The 18092-nt window shown below is 43.4% G+C and overlaps 1 protein-coding gene across 2 annotated transcripts in view; it reads left to right on the top strand.

Moving 5' to 3' along the window:
• The first annotated feature begins 10819 nt into the window (after window positions 1-10819).
• KLF3 (KLF transcription factor 3) overlaps window positions 10820-18092 on the top strand; it is a 37988-nt gene continuing 30715 nt past the window's right edge. For both annotated transcript variants that reach the window (XM_060012702.2, XM_060012701.2), the window contains exons 1-2: window positions 10820-11670; window positions 12133-12440. The gene's annotated coding sequence lies outside the window, so the exon portion shown is untranslated. The remainder of the gene's footprint in view (window positions 11671-12132; window positions 12441-18092) is intronic.

Here is an 18092-nt window from a genome sequence, read left to right as displayed (position 1 = left end):
GCAGATAACCAAATCAGCAGCAGGGTGCGGAAATACGTTTGATCTCTGCCTCTGTGGGCTTGGCAAACAAGCTAGAGTATGTTTATGCAATCATAGGCAAAAGAAATACTGCATAGAATTAATTACTCTTTTTTTTTTACTATCAGTCCTTTTCCTGATTTTCCTGATATGAAACATGACCCAGTGTAAGGAAAAGTCTTTCCTCTTGATTTAATGCAAAAACTTTAGGAAAAATAAGTGTGATATTCCTCAGTTTGTTTTCTGACCATTTGATCTCACCTTCATATGACCTTTAAAAAAATCCTGTTGTTATGTTTCTTTTCATTTAATTGGATCCAAACAATAATGATAAACAAGATAACTGGAGAAAAGAGGGTCCTAACCTCACAGGTAAGTGTGGATATCACCGTCTTTGACTATTTTAATGTGCTCCTCATTGAATCCCCAGTCTAACTTTCTCTCCATTTTTATGTGATGTAAGAGGACATGTTGAATGGAATTTTTATTGATAATAGTTTGAATAAAATATTTAATTATAATATTCCCCTTGGGAAATTAGACTCTAATAACACTATTTTGAGTAAAGTTTATATTTTCAGGAGTATAACTCAGAAATACTAAAGCAAGTGATACGGAATAAGGTATAAAATATCAAAATACAAATCAATACTACATAAATCAGACTGTGGACATCCTTTTATAGATAAATAAATTCAAATGGAAAAGATCATTTACGTGGTCAAGGAAATTAGTTGTTGGAATAATATAGAATTGTCCATTAAGTATAAAGAGTTGAGACAGGAACTATAAAAAGATAAAACCCTTACCCCAATCAGCTTACGAATAACTACTGGAGTGCAAGCTAACTAGAAGTATAAACTGCACGGGGAGCTGAGGAGGGAGGTAATTCTACTGATAAAAGCAATTTTTCTTTAATTTTTGAAAGATGCCTTTTTTAGATTCAAAAAGAAAATTTGAATTATACACATTTTATTTAAAACAAATGATACAGGAAAGGTTTTCTTTAAAATAAGATAAACAAACTTTGCCTTCCTTCTTTAGTTTCTAAAGACTATAGAATAGAAAGATTGCTATCTAGAATTGAAATAACATAATCAACAGTGTTATTAGGGAGGGCATCAGGCATAGCAATCACTGTGTCTGAATTAGACAATACATCTTTGTCGGGTCATCTGTACCAAATGGTCTAGATTAAATTAACTCTTTTTTTTTAAAGAATCTAAAGGTACTTTTGCTTCAAGTACAGAAGAAAGTCAAAGGGAATACATTAAGAAGTATGACAAATTTTGTCATACAAATAGCACTACTCATTTGATAGCACTACCACCTAATCAAAACCGCAAAGTATCAAGGACTGGACTTTGGAAAGGTTCTTTCAAATGCAGCAGAATGGGGAACACCTCGAGATATTTGGTGAGGGAAAGCAAACAGATTCTACCAACAGTATCTCTCCTGAAACATGGTAAATAAATCCTCATCAAGACATTTCCTGGGAATTTCTGGTGGCGCAGTGGTTAAGAATCTGCCTGCCTAGTCAGAGGACAAGGGTTCGATCCCTGGTCCGGGAAGAGCCCACATGCCGCGGAGCAACTAAGCCCGTGTGCCAAAACTACTGAGCCCACACTACACAACTACTGAAGCCCGCACGCTCTAGGGCCCGCATGCCGCAACTACTGAGCCCATGTGCTGCGACTACTGAAGCCCGCATGCCTGAAGCCTGGGCAACAAGAGAAGCCACCGCAATGAGAAGCCCGCACACCAAAGGAAGAGTAGCCCCTGCTCACTGCAACTAGAGAAAGCCCACGCGGAGCAAGGAAGACCCAAAGCAGCCAAAATTACATATATATAAAAAAAAGGCCTTTCCTGTATCCTCCTGAATCTTGGGAACTTCTCTAAAATGCCCTCATCTTCTCAGGACTAAGTGAAATACAGTGAATTTTATTTGAAAATTGTGCCAAGTAAACACACAAATGGGAAAGGAGAAAAACTTGTGTGAATCTGGGGGAAATCTTCATTTTTCTGACAGCCACAAAATACTAAGAGAAATGAGTTTAGGATTCCACCATTGTTAATTTCAGCTTCTTTTGAATCTTTATATTTCTTATCTCCAGCACAGAAAAGGAAATTGGTTACATAAATTACTGTGTAGCAAAAATTGTATTCAATGAGTTTTGAAAGTGTTTCCCTCTTTTTTTTAGAAAGTGAATTTTCTATGAAGATACTGTGACTACTAGGCAGAATTGTATATTCAGTGGTACTGATGACTTCTTTTATGATGGTATTCCAAAAAATTTTTTAAATATTTCTCATAAACCTGCTAAACTTAAGAGGTGCTAGAATCCATAATGTTCATTAAGTAACAGATCCATTTGCAACGATAATGAACAAAATTGAAATGTAAGTCTAAACAGCTCATGTAAAACTGCTGACTGGCTAAAATATTCTTTAAAATCTAATAAACTAAAGATTATACTGATAGCATAAACACAGTATACATTGTAGATCTTTCTTGTCCATATCATAACTGAGTAACTTTAAATAGGCAAAGATCACCCAAAAAGTACTGTACATAGTTCAAAGTTCCCCCATATTTCCTTTTTATCCCCTCCTGAAAATACAGTGTCTTCAAGAAAAGGGGTGGAGGGAGGCAAACACTGGAATACACACTGAGACATAATTTAGAGGTGTTCATGATAGAAGAAAGCACAAGTCAGTGAATTAAAAATTGAATATATGCCGTGCCTTTTTTGGTATGAGAACACATAAAAATAGAAATTTAAAAGTAACTAACCAAGGGAAGAAAAACATGGCTAAAAGGGCCGGTAGCTGAGTTGGGGTGGGGATGGGCTGGGGGACAGAGTCAGGGAGACAAACAGGATGCCAGGAGGTGAGAAATAAGGGTGGGGAGTAGTGGGCAATCTGAAGAGGAACTAACAAGGTCTGTTGCTTATAGTTACCCAGAAAACTTTAAGAATAATAACAGACAAACAAATGTAGCTTAAAGAAACCTGAGAGAAGCTAGCCCCTGCTGGCTGGGACGACAAGCCCCCCTGTATTAATGGTGCTTGGGGAGGCGAAGGTAATCTCCCACATATTCACATTCAGCACAACTGCTGACACTCCTGTTCCCCGTTGAATCAACAGATCCTGGCGAAAGACCACGGGGAGAGGGTGGGCGGACCTTGTGCTCGGGGAAGTATATTTCTGTCTCTTGAGAAATAGGAACTTTGGCTCTATTCAGTCCAGTGTGCTGGGTTTTCTGGTTTTTCGGTTTTGTTTTGTTTTTTAACTTTTTCTCTTTGGAGTCGCTTTTAAAGCAAATACACGCTATTTTGAGGAAGAATCTCAGTTCCAAGAACGTGCACAGATTCAAGCAGCAGTTAAAAAGCCAAACAGTCAATAAAGGAAGATGGTCACCCTCCCGCGACCTCACCTCCTAGAGCCCCTCCCTTTCCACCCACAGCCCCCCATACGCCCCCCCACCTCAAAACTCACAGGCGCAGAACCACACCTCTACTCCGGGTGCCTTCAAGGGGCCACCTTGTAAAACTGTGCTTCAGGCCCTACATTTAATTACACACAGCGTGCACATTACTTTCTTAGCTATTTAAAGAAGCACACTTCTTATAACAAAAGTAATATAGGCCCACTAAAGAAAAGAAGGCACATAAGAGCACTGAATGGCAAAAAAAAAAAAAATCACCTTCACTCTTATCACTTTGCTATTACATTATTATGATTTCAATATTGTCTGCTGTTAGCAAATCTTTTCCTATTACAAGGGCAATGAAGAATTCTCTACTGTTCATGTGATCCCACCATATGCTTATTATTTTTCTAGACGTATCAGCAAACTTGTAAGGCACTTGTGAGTGTGGACAGGCTTGCCAGATTGGGAAGCTAAGGAATGAAAGTTGAAGCCTTCTTCCCCAGTAAGTACCAGGGAAACTGGTGCAACTGGGCTTTTACACAGAGGGAAACGCTTCACATGTCACAGTTCAGGATTTGGAGGTAAGCATGCAACACACTTGAAATCAGCTGAAAAAGGAAGGCAGCGAGGCCACTTCCCTAGAGTATAATTCGCACAACATCCCTCTGCTGGCTTAGTTACTGAAGAGGGAAGATGTGTGAGTGTGTGTGTGTGTGTGTGTGTGTGTGTGTGTTTAGAGTGAAAGAGATGGTGTGCGCACACGCACATATATATGTATTTCTCCCCATGGCACATGCGCCATAGTCGCTGCCTCCTGCACTGCACTGGTGGAACTTTCCATTAGAGGTATTTATATTTAATGTCATTTTATATGCTATCATGCATCTCACTTGTTCAGAAACCTTCCACGGTTTCCCAAAGTCTGCTGGAAAAAATTGCATCTCTTTGGCATTGCATTTTCCCCCCAGCACAGCCTCAGCTGACCTTTCCTAGCTTGCCTTACACCATGTGGTTCGTCCACCCCACCCACCACCCCTCCACCACCAAATCCTGGGTCCCTGGGCGCCTCTCCAGACTCCAAAATGCAGTGTGGAGCCCCCTCTCCCTCCAGCAGTGAAGTTCTGTCACTGTTTATCACCTCCTCCATGAAGATTTTGGGGATTTTCCTGACCAACGTGATTTCTTTTGCAAACCTATAAGCTCCTTGAAGACAAGGCCCAAACTGCACAAGAATACTCGTAGTTTTTGAATGAACCAGTTTACCTTTTTATCCTTTTAACACCCATATAAGGGTTCTTTTCTAAATTTGGCTCATTATATTCTGCATTGTGTAATAATTAATTAAGCAAATATATATATTCTTTCAAATCTCTTGAACACAGGGATCATATACATATTTCTTGCACTCCTACACCCACCCCAGACCTATAGCAAATATTCAACCAGTACTTACCAAACTAACCCAAATCCAGGATCTAAATGCCAATACATTTTCCATAATATAGAGGAGAGGTTTGGAAACATAACGAGTAAGGCTCATTCCAAAACAAGCTGAAAGATGGGAAGTACTTTATCTTACTTTGTGGGTCTCCCATTCTCTTAGAAATAAGTTACAACTTAGAAATAAGATACATTCTCCATTTTTATGTGTGTAGGTCATTGATTTGGGAATTACAATTCATTTCCCTTTGAAATAAATGTTATAAATAATGTTTAAGATCCCTGATAAGTCCCCCAAAGCCAATCTGAACACTCAGTGAAGGAGAAATAGTATATCTGCAATAAAAAGTAGAAAATAAAACTATTGATATATTTTACTAGTACAATAACCAATAAAAACAACCAAATACAAGTGATTATTTTTAACTTGAATAATCATGATTCAAGGAAAGCAGATTTCACTATACAAAAAGGAGGATATATCTAATCATTCTCTCCTGGTTGCTATCATTCACCAGTCTCTTGGGAAATCAAGATGTGGCCTGAGGACCTAGGTCTTACTCTTGATTCCCCAATCTGGACAAAATTATGAGTAATTTCAGCATCCACATGGAACCACATTTAATACCCCATTCGTTCTGTTCCTTCATCTCCTCATTTTCAGGGATATTCTCCACCCATCTCTTCTCCCACTCCCACAGGCACACCCTGAACCATGCTACCCCTGGGGATAGCATGCATCTCCTTTAAATGTTAAACTCATATATCCCCACTCTCTGGGAACTCACCTTCTAACCTTCCAGGTCATTCATTACATTATTCCCAACACACCCATTCTCCGACCTACTTGAAATGTCCAGGTCACTGATCCTTTGCCCAGATCTCTACAGTGTCCATCTGTTTTAGCTCTCCAGCTCAGATTCCAATATCCAACATTTCAACTATTTTTGTACTACTGTCCTTCAATTGCATTGTTCTCTCAAACATAATCCAGGACAATTTCAATTGTCCACCTGCATTAGAAATAATGAGAGCTCCTGGGTTGGGTGTGCAGGACACATACCATTTTGATCTTTATTAAAAGTCATGGTCACCTAACTCAACCTCAGTATTTCCTGGCAATCCTAAATTGGATGGTTGGTTGGATGGATGGATGGATAATATTAGTGAAAACTTGTAGAGATGCTAAAGAGAATCTCTGCACCCTTTGTAATGCTTTTGAGATGGGTGACCCTTAGTCTAGCATTTCTAATTTTACTTCAAAACATGTGGCTTTGCAATTCTGAGAAAGAGTAAAGTTGGAGGCATCACAATTCCTGATTTCAGAACTATGTTACAAAGCTATAATAATCAAAACAGTATGCTACCAGCATAGAAACAGACACATAGAACAATGGAACAGAATTGAGAGCCCAGAAATAAATCCACATGTAGATAGACAGTGATATTTGATAAAGGAGTCAAGAATACTCAGTGGGAAAATGACAGTCTCTTTAATAAAAATGGTATTAGGAAAACTGGATATTCACATGCAAAAGAATAGACTGGACCCCTATCTTACAATACACACAAAAGTTAACTCTGAATGGATTAAAGACTTAAATGTAAGACATAAAAACATAAAACTACTAGAAGAAAACATAAGGAAAAATCTCCTTGACGTTGGTCTTGGCAACAATTTTTTGGCTATGACACCAAAAGCACAAAGAACAAAAGAAAAAATTAACAAGTGGGATTACATCAAACTAAAAGGCTTCCGCACAGCAAAGGAAACCATCAACAAAATGAAAAGCAACCTATGGAAGGGGAGAAAATATTTGCAAATCATCTATTTGATGAGGGATTAATATCCAAATTGAATAAGGAACTCATATAACTCGACAGTAAAAAACAAAAACAAACAAAAAATAGTTTTAAAAATGGGCAAAGTACTCAAATAAACATTTTTTCCAAAGAGGACATACAAATGGCCAACAAGTGCATGAAAAGGTGCTTGACATCACTAATCATCAGGGAACTGCAAATCAAAATCACAGTGAGATACCACCTCACACCTGTTAGAATGGCTATCCTCAAAAACACAAGAATAACAAGTGTTGGTGAGGATTAGAGAAAAGGGAACCCTTGTGTACTCTTCTTGAGAATATAAATTGATACAGCCACTATGGAAATCAGTGTGGAGGTTCCTCAGAAAACTAAAGATAGAACGACCGTATTATACAGCAATCTCATTTCTGGGTACATATCCAAAGGAAATGAAATCGCTATCTCAAAGAGGTATTTGTACTCCCATGTTCATTGCTGCATTATTTATAATAGGCAAGGTATGGAAACAACCCAAGTGTCCATCAACAGATGAATGGGTAAAGAAAATGTGATACACACACACTCACACACACGCACACACTGGACTATCACTCAGCCATTAAAAAAGAAGGAAATCCTGCCTTTTGCAACAACATGGATGGACTTCAAGGGCATTATCCTAAGTGAAATGTCAGACAGAGAAAGACAAATACTGTATGGTCTCACTTACATGTGAAATCTGAAAAAAGCCAAATTCATAGAAACAGTAGAATGGTGGTGGCCTAAAACTGGGAGGTGAGGGAAATGGGGAGAAGCTGGTCAAAGGATACAAACTGCCAGCTAGAAGATGAATAAGGTCTGGGAATCTAATGTACAGCATCATGTATATAATAAACAAATTGTATTCTATACTTGAAAGAAGTTGTTAAGAGTAGATCTTAAATTTTATTACCACCAGAAAAAAAAAAAGTAATTACGTGAGGGGATGGAGGTGTTAACTAACTTTATTGTGGTTATCATTTTGCAGTATATATGTGTATCTAATCATCATATTGTACACCTTAAAATTACATATGTTATAGATCAATAACATCTCAATAAAGCTGGAAGAAAAAGAAAGGAGAAAAAAAACATACATTTTCCTTTAGGGTAGATGTGTCTGTGTTGATCATAATTTCACAAGCACGTGAAAATTTTCTGCCTTCGTAACTCAGTCCATCATCACACAAGGAGGAGAAACTTTCCTGGGGAAAGAATGGAAAAACTCTGAAAGAGAGTGGAGGAGGGAGAAAGAATCTCAAGAATATGTGTCTGTGTATCAGAAGGAGATTGCCTGAAACGGAATTAACTGTGATATAAGCCCTGAAAGAGAAAGTGGAGGTTTATAGTGGCTTGTATCCACTAGGCTCTGAATCAATCTCAACATAGTGTTACTGTTTAGTTGTCATCTGTTAATCAACAAATATTTTTGGAACAACTTATATTTGCCAGACACTGTTCCAGGAGTTTGGGAAACAGCATTGAAGAAGACAAGAGGGTGCAGAGAAAAGGAAACCCTCCTACACTATTGGTGGGAATGTAAATTGGTGGAGCCACTATGGAGAACAGTATGGAGGTTCCTTCGAAAACTAAAAATGGAACTATCATATGAGCCAGCAATCCCACTCCTGGGCATATACCCGGAAAAAGCCATAATTCAAAAAGGAGTGAAGAAGACAGTGTCCTTGCTCTCATGGAGCCCAGGTTATAATGGGGAGAAAAGTTAAAAAAAAAAAAAAAAGCAAGGAGAACTAGACATTGAATGAGGAAGGGAGGGATATTTTAGATTGTGTGGTCATTCCTAAAGATGTAATATTCGATCTGAAAACTAATGTTGAAAAAAAGAACTATCTGTATGGAAATCTGAAATCTTGCTTTCCCCTCATGACTACAAGATGGCTGCCATAGCTTCAAGCATCACACCCTCACATAACTTCCAAAGCAGGTCTGGGGGTTTATCCTTACAAGAGTTTCCATTCATCAGAAGAAACATTTTCCATAAGCCCCAGCACACTTCCCTACAGGTCCCACTGGCCAGAACCAGGTCACATAGATATGGTTCTCTCCACTCACCAGCAAAAACGATTGCAATGATTGGTTGGGAGGAATGATGCTGGCTCCAGGGAGGGGTACCCTTCCCTGAGCACATGCTGCCCCAAACCTAAACCAGACTAGCCTGCTATCCTCAAAGAGCAGCAGTGAAGCAGCTACTGGAAGGACCAAGCTTGAGATATTTCATTTACCCAGGATATATGGATTTATCCAGTACCAAAGCCTGTGCCAGGCACTGTCCTAGTATTAGGAATAAAAAGAAGACCTAGACACCACTTTGTACCATCTCCTTAAAAACAGTGAGGGGAACTCCTTCTTCCCTCTCCCTCACTATTTCAAAGGTACAGTTCATGGCCACTTGCCACCCTGAAGCCCCCTCTTATCTTTTTGGTCTGAATGACTTCTTCTCAATTCATAGTTCACACTTACTCATTTTACAAACATTCATTGAACATCTGAGCCATAAGGATACAATTTTGCTAAAAAGACAAGGTCCGTGCCTTCACAGAGTTTCTATTTCAGTGACATAGAGAGGTAAAGAGTCAATTACAAGAAAGAATAAAAAGAGGTGAAGCCTGGGTGCTATCAGGGTACCAAGAAGGAGCACCTCCACTCATCCAAAGGTGGGGTGAGGGATGGTAGTAAGAAAAGATAAATTTCATTGAAGATGTCATTTAAAGGATGAATAGAATTTAGGGAAATGAGAGTGGAGGTCAGGAGTTGGGGAGAAAGCCAAGGAGGCTAGTCCATCTAGAAAAATGAGCGTGTGCAAAGGTCCAGAGGTGGAGACAGAGAGTTGGAGGAAAGCAAAGGAAAGAAGCTCATTGTTGCTGGAGAAAAGAGTGGGAGGGGAGCCCAGGTAGAGATGAGTTTATGACAGGTGAAGGTCAGGTCAACATTGGGGCTAAACTCTTGGACTTTATCCAGAGAGAAGCCATTGAAGGGCTTGACACGTTTAGGTTTGCATTTTAGAAAAAGGCATTCTTAATCCTTTGCTCCAATCCCTTACCCACACTTCAGCCACGCTGCAAACAGGATGACCAACAAGACACTGTGGCAATAGGCTGGGCCAGGGTGGTGGCCAAGGAGTGGGTGTTGATTGAGGAGGTCAGGGATTCAGTGAACCACAGGACTGTGACCACCGAGGGAGGGGGGAGGAGTTAAGGATGACTTCAGGCAGTTCTGGTTGGGGCACCTGGAGGGATGGTGGTGTCCTTCACTGGATGGATTCATTTTTGGACAAGTTATGTTGAGCTGTCTCCCACAGGGCACTGAACACAGTTGTGTTCATTAATTAATCTTTTTTATGACTTCTCTCCTCCCTCCCGCATCTTTCATATCAAAGCCCCTCCCTATCAGATAGACCTACTTCAGTCTTCTCTTCAGGTTTTCATTACTCTGTGTCCCCTGAGTGAAGCCTGTAGTTTTTGAGACCCCACTATGAGCGAGGCACAGAAATGCAAAACAATTTCACCAGTCATCACTAATATGTTGTTTTTTCTCAGCTAAGTCGTCTAATCAGACATTTAACGGTGTCAGTGATCAATGGGTTGCAATTAGTAATTGACCCGAATCCAATTTTTCCCCTTGTATTTGTCTTTATTCACTAAAACAAACAAACAAACAACCTCATCCCTTTACATTTTAAAGATTAATCTTATGGGACAGTATGATGGCACATAAACCGGTGTCCATTCTGGGTGTTTTCCACGTGGTCTTTTATGTATACGCATTTTTTTTTTTACAACAAGCAATTTCACTATTTGAGGTTTCCCGGTACTAATTTTATAATACTGTGTAGTTACATGCCGGGGCTCCGAATATACTCTATCTCTACGTTTTAAGTAGTACCATGCCTGGATGAAGCATCAAAGAGAGAATAGTGAACTTAAAGGGACTTTAAAACATCTTGAAGCAATAACAAGCCATAGACTGCAGCTGGGGCATTTTAAAACAGTGCACAAGACTAAAACAATTGAACCAATTTGTCCTTTGTTCTCTTTATTGCATTCTTTATTACATTAGTACTGCTGAAAAAGAAACTCGAAAAGCATTAAACTTGGGTACCAAGCTCTCCAAAGTCCTTCCAGGGGCCTGGCTGGGACAGAAAGCGAGTTTCCGCCTCCCGGCTCCTGTGAACTCCCCCGAGGACGCTCGCGCTCGGTCCCAGGGAGGCGACACGAAAGGAAAGGTCGCCGCTCCGAGCCCTCAGCTCGCCCCGAGTTCTCCCTCTGGGCGGGAGGATCTGGACCGAACTTTGCCAAGTTTTCCGACAGGCCTGGCTGAGCAAATGCCGCTGCGCCCGTCGCCGTTACGCTCCAGCGGCAGGCCCGGCCGTGGGAAGTTTGTTCGAGGGTCTCCCGGCCTTCAAAGAAAAGTCCCGGGAGGTGGGGGCACCACCCTGCCGGGCCGCACCCCCGTGGAGCGGGCGACAAGGGGGCCCCGGCGCCCCCGGGCACAAAGAAAGCGCGCCAGAGGATGGCTAACGACCTTGGAAACTCCGGACCATTTTAGGGTTCAAGTCACCCTAACTGCCCTCCCTTTCCTCGCCGCTCTTTCTCTCCCGAATCCGCCCCCGTCCACCCGCTGCTTCACCAGCGGTGCCTTTTTCTGCTTTTCCTTTAAGAGAGTTGTCTGCGCTGGGCCCAGGAGGGGCCGCGCTGGGCGCGGGGCCCAGCCCTTCCCGCCACGCCCCGGGGCCGCCCTTCCCGTCGGAGCCGGCTGATTGATGGCCCCGACCGTCCCGGGTCCCCCGCCTCGGCTCGCCCGCGAGCCCGGCTGTGTGTTTTGGAAGCGGCGCAGCGGGCTGCAGTGCTGTGACGCCCGGAGCGGCCAGCGCCGCCCTTCCTTCCCCCCGGGCTCGGGCGGCGGCGCGGCGGCGGGTCCGGGCCGGGCGGGGCCGCGGGCTCCCGGGCGGAGGGCTACAGGGAGGGGACTTCGGGGCGGGGGCTCCAGGGCGGGGACTTCGGGGCGGGGGCTCCAGGGCGGGGGCGCGGGGCCGGGCGGAGGGCGGAGGCCGCGCACGCCCAGCCCCACGGCCGCACCGCGCCTCGCGGGACAGGTTGGGCAGGCGGGGCGGCGCCCGGCTCCGGGGAATAATGAGTGTCTGTCAGGCCGTCCCCGGGTGACTGGGCGGGGCGGGGCGGAGGCGGCGCGGGAGGCGAGGGTGGCGGGGGAAGGGCGCAGGGCGGGGTGCGTGTTTGCGCTAGTGACTCGGCCGACCCCTCCGGCGGCTGCCTCCACCCAAGTGGGTGGGGACCCGCCCAGCCCGGGCGGCCGCGGCGGCTCCCTCTCCCCTCCCTGACCCTCCCACCCCGGGTCCCAGCCTCTACTTACCCCGCCAGCCCTGGGAGGCTCGCAGAGCGAGCGGCGCCGGCGTCATGTGACTGCCCGGAGTTGGTGCCAGGAGCCAGAGGGGAGCCAGGAGCGGAGCCGCGCGGAGCCGGGGCCCGAGCTGGAGCGCAGCGCGAGCGCCCGCCGAACCGAGCCGAGCCGCGCCCGCCGCACGCGCGCCAGTCCCCGTCCCCTGCGGCCGCCACCGCCAACGCCGCCGGGACTGGAGCGCTGACACCACTGCATCCGCGGGTTTCCAGGCAGCCCGGATCCGGGCCTTTATTTCTCGCCTGCAGCGCTCAGCACCGCGCCTCGAAAAGTAAGTCCCCTCTCCCTCACCTTTCCTTCTCGCCCCGACTCCCGCTGCCCCCCTTTTCGGCTCGTCCGGTTTCCTTTTTTTTCCCCCCCAAGGTGGGGCGCGCAGTGAATGGGTTGGGGGTGCAGCGCGGAGGTTGGGGCGCTTCTGGGCTTGGGAAAGTGCAACAGCTCCAGGCAGCCGGGGGTTGGGGTGGAGGAGGAGGCGAGGAGGAGGGGGCCCCCGGGTTCAGCGGTGGAAAGTGTGGGATTGGGGAGAGCCACCGTGCGGATCGGCGGGTGCGGGGAGCGAGGCTGGCGGCGCCTGCCGCGGCCCCAGTTAGGGCGCGGGCGGGGGCTCACCTGTGTGGTCCCCCGACAGCCGCCCGCCCGCCCGCCCGCGATTCCCTCCAAAGCCCCAGAAATCTCAGTTCCCTCCGCGTGTGGCAACGTTGTTTGGAGAAAGGTAGCGCAGAGGCCGCGCGCTCCCGCTCCTCCCCCTCCTGTTCCCCCACCTCCCGCGCTCTCCCCCTCCCCCTCCCCGCCCTCCGCCTGCGCCCCCAGCAGCCCCCCTCCTCGGACGGGGCGTGCTGTCGCTCACCCACCGGCGGAGCAAACTTGGAGCAGCTTCGCGGGCCTTCTGGGAAGAAACTTGGGGCGATTGGGAGTGAAGGCAAACATCCCAGTCTCGGTGCTGGAGCCCAGGAGCTGCCAGGGCGTCTGGATTCCCGAGGGCAGGAGAAAGAGCTGGCCGGGTTTGGAGAGTCCTCCTCCGGTGCAAGGAGAACCTGCCGCAGTGTCTGGAGCAAGGATTGCAGCGTGGCTGGAGGCGGAGAACGCCTTAGGCAACTGCCCGCAGTGTTAGGGACCCGAGCCGGGTGGGGACTGAGGGACGGATCCCTGGACCCGCACCCTTGGGACCTACCTTTCCGAGTGGCTTATTTGGAGATGGCAGACAATACCTGGAATTGTCATAGCTACTTCTTTGGCAGATAAAAGAGAGAACACTCTACGCTGCTTTAAAATTTACAGCAATATACAATAATACTAGATGAAGAACGTGTGAATGGGACTTTTTTTAAAGTCAGGTTAAACGGAAATTGGTAATTGCTCACCTTCTTGTATTTCACTAAAATAAACATTTTACACTGAATTTTTTTTTACTCAGAATGTATTTTTCCATTAATGTCATCCAAGACACTTAAATGTATTTATATTCTCACAAGAATCTAGTATATGGAGAAAAGTATGAAGTAGTATTCTGAGTTCATTTAGATTTAGTATCTGTAATTATTAAGCAAAATCAAGTGGGGAATAGGGCAGTTGTTCACTATAGGTTATTCCACAGAACAATTTTGTGCTGTCCTTTGCTGAGTGCTTTATGTATGAATTTGAGGAGCATTTTTAAGAGAGAAATCCATCTGGATGATAATCTGCCTAGCCCAAGAGAAGACTTGCTTCTAGGGAAAAAACAATTTAATAACACTAACATCTTCAAAATTTTGTGAGTTAGTATCTTTAAAAGAGTTAGTAGTATCTTTAAAAGAGTGGATGAGTTTCTTCTGACTTGAAACATGGATTATGGGAGTTGCCCTTATTCTGTTAACAGAACCTGAAATGGGATGTTTGATTAATTTCATTTAGCTCCCTAGAGAAACTGATATCTCAATTTCTACAGTCAGTGGGATTTGCTGCAGAACTGTTAGAAGAAAGCAGCCTAATGTACTGTGGGTGAGGTCAGTGAAGATAGGCTGTAAGGAGCATTCTGTTTGCATGAAGAATGCAAGTATGAAAATCCTAACGTGAGAACAACAAAAGTAACTGCTTAGACCACAGAACCTTGTCAGAGGTAAAACATGACAACATAGCTTTGGAGAGAGCTATTGTTTTTTTCACTGCAAAGTTTCTAAATTAAAACCCAATCTTCTGGTTGCTATGGACACAGTGATGCCTTTTTTTCCTTCTTTTCTTCTTTTTTTTTTTTTTTTTTTTACCTGTAGTTATGTCTGCCCACATATTCTTAAATCTCTGCTAATAGAAACCTGAGTTAAACAGTACTGGCTAACAAAATAAAGAGAAAAATCAGAAAAGGACTAGTGAGCGGATTTTGCTACCTTAAAAATACCTAAAGGAAAAATAGACATTTTAGGATATCTTATACAAATTGATACTCTATTCTGCAGATTGTATAACAATTTTGGATTAAATGAAATATCAGGAACAGAATCAGATTCTCAAAAGGTGGATTTTTGTAAATCTGTGTACATGTAGAACAGATGTGCAGCTGTGTGGACGATTCTTCGTAACTATGCAGTTGAAAAAGACAGTGAAAATTTGGGGTGCCTCTAGATGTCCCACACTCTTCATCTTAGAATTTAGTTCTGTGGCTCAGGGACACTTACAGTTGGTCCCACTTCGGTTATGCGGGATGACCCCAGTGTCAACTGAATTCTCAGTAGCTGTGCTGTCTCATTTTCCTCTTGATGCTCTGAGGCTGAACAGTGATCATTACCCTATTACCTTAACCCAGAATTTGATCGTGACTAGAGACCATCCATTAGGATGGGGGAGAAAGAGACAAAAGAAATTGGTAGGGAGGCTGGTGTTAATTAGGAAGGTTTCTGCTGCTTGAATATGATAAAATCACATGTTCACTTACGGTGTTTACTGTATGTGGAAGCTCCTATTTGTAAATAGGGCAGGTCCCCTGTATAAAGCTGGTGTTATTATTCACACCCATAGAACAAACACCTCCACCCCCCTGTTGTTGTCTTAAAAAACTCCAGCTGCTCATGAATATAGGGTCAGGGAGGGCCGGCTAAATGTTTCTCTGTGCTTTCTCTCCAGCACAGCCAGCAGAGCTGTTTCCTGTTCTTTGTTTCAAGGCTGGGGTTTGCGTCATACATTCCAAGTGGCATATGTGTGCTCTTTCCTGTTTCAGGCTGTTTTCTGGTAGATCAGTAGCCCAGACCAGGCCGTGGTCCCTGCCCCTAAACTCCCTATCCCCACCCAGGGAGTTATCATGTCTCTACACACTTACGATTGCCTAAGACGCCTGTGTTATGTCATAATGAGAAGTCAGTTAACCTTTTCACATACACCCTTTGCTCCCATGTGTTTGTATGGGTGAATAAATGCTTTTACCTTTTTTAGTTTATCATTGCCAGCTTGTGATTTTAAGAAATGTGTGTGCATGTTGGCTAGAAATCTAAAGGAGGTTGTTTTGTTTGTTTGTTTTTCATTCTTGTTTTGAGATAGGCATTTTGCCCTGAAGCTGTCAATTTTGGATGGGGTTACCACCTTACAGTTTAAGAAGATCTAGCATGATCTGAAGGATGTGGCTCACCCTTGCATTTCACACAGGACATTCAAGGCACAGGAGGCTTCATGGGATGGAGAACTCAAGCAGCCTTGGCAGCTTGGACAGACTTGGAAGTCTTGCTTATGTTTTAAGGGAGAAATCTTCTATTGAAGCAAAACATAAGATGTATTGAGAGTACTACAGGATTATTTCTTTTTAAAGACAAAGATTTGACTGTATGCTGCATCTGATTTCCAAACTGTTCTAAGAATAAAAAGCTCAAAAAAAAGGAGAACTGGAATAAGTTCATTTAATGATAGTTTGGAAATTTTTAACCTTATATTTTGAAGACAGAAGGAGAATGCTCTTGTTTTTATTGTTTTACAGTAACAACTTTCTCATAATCCACCCCCTTTTTTTTGGTATATTCTGTCAGTTGTGAGTTAGCAAATTTCTGGATTAACCATTTAAAACCTACTTTAACAAACTATTTTTCTGTGGTTCTCCGGAAATGAAGTTTTAAAAACAAGGTTGGAAAAGAAAACTTTTGACAAGTTTCCCCCTTAAATGTCTTATTTGGGGATTTTCTCTAAAATCTAAAGGAATTATCTGCAGTGTTCTCTAATGGAATTGATGGAATGAGTTGCTGAGGAAGCACATCAGGCCCTACCTATTCTTCCCCAAATCGGTAATAATAATAATAATAATAATGCTTTGGTTTTAACATCTCTTCCCATCACGTTTTTCTTTGATAGATAAAAGGGAAATGCACAATATGCTATTAAGAAACCTACTAGGGTCAAATAGTAGGATATTGACAACCTTCCAAGAAAAAAGATGGGAGTTTGGAAAGTTTCAATAAGATTTTTCCTTTCTTCTTTGGAGGAAGCAAACTTGCAATACTAAGCTGCTTGTAGGACAAGAGGCCTTTAAACTAAATTCATAAGTAACCCAAATTGAAGTAAGTTTTTTTGGTTTAGTTCCAAAGTTGTGAACAATTCAACTAGATTTGGTAGACTGAGTCTTTATTTGGCTTACCCCAAATCATTCTTTCCTCCCTATTTGTTGGGAGAGGGAGGTGGTTAATAGAGGTGATTAGGATCTAATATGTTCTGTCAGGAAAAATTCTGCAAGCTTTTAAATGTAAGCTAAACAGTTGGGGAAAATTGTACCAGTCTGATAGTTATTATAATTACCAAAAAAGTGAGGGAGGTGAACACAATAGTTTCATCTCTAAACCATGTAAATCATTTATCTCCATCCCCCCCCCTTTTTAGATACTTGACTTCTTAATTTGTCCAAATCAACATTTCTGCTATAAAATGAACAGCTTTCTTAAGTGGTTCTTACTCTCTGTTTTCACACCCAGTTGTGTTTAAGAAAAATAAATACAGGCAACCTCATCCTTTAAGTATCAGGAATTACATTATTCTGGAAATTGGGTTTCTTTCTGAAGTGCTTCAGTTATCATTGGTTATAGCTTAAAAAAAAAATCCTAGAGACATAAAACAATTGATATCTGGTTTGCTAATATGTAGTATTCCAGCCAAAACTCATGATGGAGTGAGTTGGAAGGGAAGGATTAGGATGGCTTTTAGCATTCTCATTTTCAAGCCTGATCTGTCCCTTTCTTAGACCCCGTTTCTCATCTGAAGCAGTAATGCCAGAGCTCGAGACAGGAAACCAGACAGCAGTCTGCCCTGATAAGAGAGGGCATTGTCTAAGGAAGGTAGCCCTGCTTTCCCCTCCTCAACTCTCCTTCCTTGAAATTTAGTAGTAATAAGAGACACAATGCTATAGACACAGTTTCTGAACCAGAACTAGGACTGTTTTTTCCCACAGCAAATATATGTATGTATATACATATATACACATACATATATACACACACACACACACACACACACATATGTATGTCTCTATGTATATCCTTTTAACTGGCTCTGTGCGTTTTCTGGAAAATCACCATAGTTAAATGGCACATTAGAAAAAATTATCAGTATATTTTGTATCTATTGGTCAGAGTATTTAATAGTAAGTTTCTTTCTCTAGCAAAGCAGATTCCTAGAGCTATTGGAAACTCATTCCTTTGTGTTGGCAGGCCGAATACATTATCACTTCCCCCATCTCATTATTAAGGGGAGCTGGAGACTGAATGTAGTCAGCTAAGTGGCCCTTCAGCCCGTGCATTCCGTGTAACCCTGGGTCTAGCTCTTACCCTCTTCCCGGAAGGGGGTGCCTCCTGAGACAGCCCCCTTCCAAGAGGACCCTGAAGGAGCCCAGCTTAACCTGGGACATGCTTAAGATGGTTGCCAATCTCTAGAAGGCCTGGGGCTCTCCAGAGATGGCCTGGAGCTAGTCTCAACCCAGATCAGT

Source organism: Delphinus delphis, chromosome 5, assembly GCF_949987515.2.
Source record: "Delphinus delphis chromosome 5, mDelDel1.2, whole genome shotgun sequence".
Classification (NCBI taxonomy): Eukaryota; Metazoa; Chordata; class Mammalia; order Artiodactyla; family Delphinidae; genus Delphinus; species Delphinus delphis.
The sequence above is the reverse complement of the archived record's forward strand: the minus strand, read 5'-3'. Positions and strand labels throughout refer to the sequence as shown.